Consider the following 6000-nt stretch of genomic DNA (forward strand, 5'->3'; position numbering starts at 1 on the left):
AAACTCCTGTCAAGGCATCACAACACCACAGAACTACAAACACTTGCTAGTGAACCAGAAATTGCAAGATTCATCCTGCTTACCTCTTTTTGCTTGCTGCCCTTCTTCCAGCTGGGTTCTGAGTCTTCAGAACGATGGCCTTAGTGTCATGTCCTATGACATGAAGCTGTGGAAGTTTATGGTCTTGTGAAGTTATGGAGTTTAAACCTGCCTCATTATAAATAACAAACTGAACTTAAAATCCAGATCCACCTGAGAAAGGGTAGGATCCATAGTGTCCCAATTTCTTGTTTTAATTAAGAAAAACTACCTCCTTCACAGGAATTTTATTTCTTTCTGTGCTGTTTACTGATGATTTTTTCCTTTCTATCTGTTGTCTAAATGCACTTTCAAACTTGAGGGAGTTATTGTCAATTTTTACCCCAAAAAAGCAACGAATGAGGAAAGTAAAGAAAAAGGTTCACACATAGAACAGGAAAAAAGAGAAAAAAGGCTGCCATTCCATTTTTCCCTACTCAGCCACGCTTACTTCTTTGCAGAAGCAGTAACTTTGAATGTGCCAAAACTCCAAACCCCTAAAAAATCATAGAATCGCAGAATGGTTTGGGTTGGAAAGGACCTTCAGATCATCCAGTTCCAGCTCCTTGCCACTGGCAGGGACACCTCACCCTAGACCATGTCACCAAAGGCTCTGTCCAACCTGGCCTTGAACACTGCCAGGGATGGAGCATTTACCACTTTTTTGGGCAACCTGTGCCAGGGCCTCACGATAAAGAACTTCTTCCTCATATCTAACCTGAACCCCTGTTTAAGTTTGAACCCATCACCCCTTGTCCTGTCTCTCCAGTCTCTGATAAAGAGTCCCTCTCTGGCATCATTGTAGGTGCCCTTCAGATACCAGAAGGCTGCTCTGAGGTCCTCACACAGCTTCTCCAGGCTGAACAGCCCCAGCTTTCTCAGCCCATCTTCATACAGGAGGTGCTCCAGTCCCCTGATCATCCTTGTGGCCCCCTCACAGCTCCATGTCCTTCTTATGTTGAGGACACTATTATTTCAAAAATAAGAAAACAAATGTGAGCAAGACCACAAATAACTTTCCTGCTCAACTAAAATGGTTTGAAATCAGGCTTCTGAGACCAACTAGTGCATTATGCATGGGGTTGTTCTGTTTGGCTGATTTGATTTGCCTCAAGCCTCAATGTTAATTACAGTGAAAAGCTAAATACAGACTCGATTTAAATTTGCTAACAATCTTAAAAATAGATGCTTCTGCCCTACTCTTAATCCAACACAGCTTCCACAGGCAAATGCAATTTAACACTACCAAACCCAGCTGTGGTCACAGATTTTATTCTCAATTGGAGTATGTCATTTTGAGTAGCCATGTAGCATTCAGTTTTCTTCAATGTATTTGGATTCAGCTTATGGGAGATAAAAATTGATCTCCTGTCACAGCAGTATAATGCCTATAGGAAAACGATTTGGGAAGGACTGGGAATTAAAACTCCTGGATTGTGCTACTGATACTGCAAATAATTTACTGTACCACTTGTAAACTCAAATAATAGGTGTATGACCTATCCCTGTGGAGTATTTTATGATTGGAAAGCACTTTGGAATCGTATAGTTGAAATATTAGGTAAGTATACATAAGAGCAATTTCCCTGAGATGGAAACTAGGTGAAAAATCATCCCCAACCATTGTGATAATAGGAGGAATTTATGTGGATGGTGCTCCATCATGCAAAGACCAATTTTTACTCTATGCTTTACATGATCTCTTTTTACAGCCCTATGTGTTAAAGGTAAGGCGGCATTAGCTATTGGATCAAAAAGGTTGGAGCAATTCTTACAGATAGATGGTTGTTCACCTTTTGGCAGCTCGTGTTGCTCATCATTCCATGCACAAACCTCTGTCCTTCATCAAAAGTATACTTCACCTGGGTGTTGGGGCAATCCCAAGGACAAACACAGGCTGAGCAGAGAGTGGATTGAGAACAGCCCTGAGGAGCAGGCCTTAGGGATGCTGGTTGACAGGAAGCTCCCCCTGATCCAGCTGTGTGCACTTGAGCCCGGAACCTCCTTCCTCCTCCCCCCGTGCGCTGGGCTGCATCCACATGAGCATGAGCAGCAGTCGAGGGAGGAGATCCTGCCCCTCTGCTGCTCTCTGGGGAGACCCCCCTGCAGTCCTGATCCAGCTCTGGGGCAACAGCACAAGAGGGATGTGGAGCTGTTGGAGCGAGGCCAGAGGAGGCCATGGAGATGCTGCGAGGGCTGGAGCAGCTCTGCTCTGGAGCCAGGCTGAGACAGCTGGGCTGGGTCAGCCTGGAGAAGAGAAGGCTCCTGAAGGAGCCTTAGGAACCTTAGCGCAGCTCCAGTGCCCAAAGGGGCTGACAAGAAATCTTCCCTGTGAGGGTGCTGAGGCGCTGGCACAGGGTGCTCAGAGAAGCTGTGGCTGCCCCATCCCTGGCAGAGTTAAAAGTCAGGTTGGATGGGGCTTGGAGCAACCTGGTCTAGTGGAAGGTGTCCCTGCCCGGGATGAGCTTTAAGGCCCCTTCCAGCACAAACCGTGCGATGATTCTATGACTCAAAGCGGCTGCGTTAGAAAGACGCCGGGTCCGTGAGGCCCCCCCAGCCCCAGTTCCAGCTGCAGGACCCGGCAGCGAGCCCCCGGCTTTGCCCGAGGCAGGATCCGGCGGCAGCAGTCCCATCCCCGGCGCTCTGCTGCCCTCTGCTGCTCGATGGGGACCCTGCTCGTCCCCAGTTTGACGTCACGTTGATGTTAACATCATAAATGAAGCTGTATCGGAGACGTTCGGCCGGAATGAGCAGATGGGCCGTATTTGCCACGTATAGTAATGCAAGTGTATCAGAACGATAATTTGTGACGTTATAAAATTACACAGTATATGCTACTAATGCCGTTAAACAGCCCATCTTCATTAGGTAACTGTTGGCTATATGATGAATGCTAAATTACCACTGACTGACATTGCCAGTTTCTTCCACTGACTGGATTTTGCCTTTACCAGAGCACCATATAGCAAATAAACTTAATTAGAGTATGTTTCTTGGCTCAAACCCAAGTAAGTTTTGGATTGTTAGGGTTTTAGATTCTAAATTTGAAAGATTCTCAGAGGTTGGTTGTGCCAAGATGCCCCTTCTACACATGACCTGCTCAAATCACACCTGAAATATCCATATGAACTCATACAAAAATTGGTCTTTTCTTCCTCCATCATTTCATAAATGTACTCAGATTTTTATCCAACTTCTGGCAACAACAGAAGCTTTGGTTGTGCAATCCATGGGACAGAAAATCCACCAGGGAGAACAGGGAAAATTACAAGCACACAAAGCTCCCTGACATTCCTGCCTCTGGATGCAGAAGAAAGAATGCTTCAGGAGTGGATTAGGCTGACCAGGCTCTGTCAGCAACTACTGGGGACTCACACAGAGTTCCCAGTGGAAAACTTATGGATGAAAAGCAAAAGTATCACCATGTGACACTGGAAGAATGACACAACAACATCCCTCTTGGATGGTGCAAAATCTGAATCAGTGATTCTGATTCAATCCATTTTAAAATAAAGGTTTTGAGCCTCCCTGTAAGAATCTGAGAGCACATGTTTTATTTGAATGGAATTGCGACAATCTAAGGTGATTTCTTAGTATGGTGAGCATAAGGAACACATCATTCTCTAAGCAGCCAGAACCAGCATCATGTTTTCTCCTTCCATAACCCTTCTCTGCATGCCGTTTACATACAGATACTAAAGGTCAGTGTGTCCTCAAGGTAACAAAGCACAGGCAGAAGAGGGGCAGTTTGTACCTCCCAGTTGAGCCAAGCATCTAAAACACCCCTGTGAGTTGTGCAGTAGTGCATCTTTCAAGAACTACCAAAAAGTACTGGTTTATCACAGGGAAACTGAAATGATTCACAAATAATAAAGACATGGCTAAATTCTACATTCCTCATTGAATAAAAGCACAAATTCAAGTGAATGAGTAAAAGCTGTCAGCCTTCCCTAGATGAACATAGGGCCTGCTTTTATAATGGGCTGACTCATTCCCTCCTATTAAAAAGCCAAACCTACCATACAAAACCAAACCTGTTAAATCTCAAAAGTAGGTGTTGCTGAGAAGAAGGTATTCGAAACTGCACCTTTGCTCAGTGTTTTTTCCACTTTAATTTAGCACCTTTACCCTTAGTGGGGTTGTGCTCAGTTTTAAGCCTGCAGGAACTGAAGAACTGCTGCTAGTGTTCAGCCCAGTGCTGCTGGAAGCATCCAAGGCTTGTGCTGGCTGAGGCTACAGGCTTGTATTTCTTTTGAGGCAGGTAGAGACTGATGGATTGTTGTTAGAATTCAGATTTGGAATGAGAATTAGAGTTGTGGATATGGAATAAAGAGGTGCAGGTATGAGCCAATGGTTTTCTATTTGATTTACAAACAGAAAACCAAACTCTAATCCCTCTGCTAAGAGATTGATGTCTTCAACAGTCGGCACTGGTAAGGCTGCACCTGGAATCCTGTGTTCAGTTCTGGGCCCCTCACTACAAGTAAGACATTGAGGTGCTGGAGCGGGACCAGAGAAGGGAAACGGAGCTGGAGCCATGGTGGGGCAGGAAGAATTAGGGGGAGCTCCTGATGGGATCTGGAAGTGTTCACAAACTGTGTAGTTGAGGCCCTCAGTGATATGCTTTAGTGGTGGATTTGGCAAGCCTGGAGTAATGGTCGGACTCAATGATCTTAAAGGTCTTTTCCAACCGAGTTGATTCTATGATTCATGTAGGTCTCAGACTGGAAAAGGTTATTGGTTTTATGCAAAGCTTGAGAGTATCGTGCGTAAGGGAGGTTCTACAAAACCTAGTTTGGCACTCAAATCTGAAAGTATCCCAGGTTTTAAAAAGCTGGATATGCCAACATTGTTTGTTACAAGTAGGACTGCAGGAACCCAGGGCCTCCAACACCGTGCAAACCTGCATTAACCTGACACCTTTTATAAGCTTGGAAAAAAATCATAGGAATGTCGGCATCTACTAGAGCCTGCCACCACAGCATATAAGCATCCTGCCAACATGGTTATTCACTGCTGTAATGAACACATGCATGATTAGAAAGTTTGTTTAACTATTACTGGAAACCATTTTCCATCACAGTCCTTTCAGCTGTTTTAGAGATACTGCAGGAGGAAATTCTGTCTTTGGGCTCATAGGCTTGGAACGTGCCATGGTGGGGCAGGAAGAAGTAGGGGGAGCTCCTGATGGAAGTGCACTGTAAGTCACTGTAAGAGTGACATACACGAGCATTAAGTGACGTGAGCAATGTCAAGGGAAGTCAGACTCACAGCCTATCCTGGTTCTCCTGTCAAACGTCATGTAATGTACCTTTGCTATGGCATAACTACATTCTGATTGCAAACACCATAACAGGAATGTGTGGACATGAGTGAGTTGATAAATCAGGGTAAATCAGAGGCAGAGGAGGAACTAGAACTCAGTGATGCAGAGAGCCAGTTTCTCAGCTCTATCAAATACGTATCCTGTAATTTCATAGCCTCATATTGTTTCTGAGTGTAGTCAAGCAGAAACTATTTAAGGCAGGGATCCCCTATGCATATTAATTGTGTGTTATGTAACAAGAGTGATGTGTCTAATTGTTACTGCACAAAAAGAAGCATAATAATAATGATGATTGCTCTGATTTCTGCCTTCCCTCGTGGTGCATATTTTCCTTGAAGTAATCAGGGACTTGTTGCTAGGTAGTTAATATTTAAGGTACCTTAAATATTTTAATGTGTCTGTGCCTGTTGTTTCTAGGCAGCAATATTTGTTTATGATATTGTTATACAACCCTTTCTACCTTATAGCCTTTATTCAGTGTAATCTAATATAATAACCCATACAGTTAAATTTCAGTCCTGAGACTTGTTTTTCTCATAGAGTAGCATATTGAAGTCTTGAAGCTACTGTTAAGAATGATAAAATATCTCTGACGT

Source organism: Psittacula echo (genome assembly GCF_963264785.1).
Source record: "Psittacula echo genome assembly, chromosome: 6".
In the NCBI taxonomy this organism is placed as follows: domain Eukaryota; kingdom Metazoa; phylum Chordata; class Aves; order Psittaciformes; family Psittacidae; genus Psittacula; species Psittacula echo.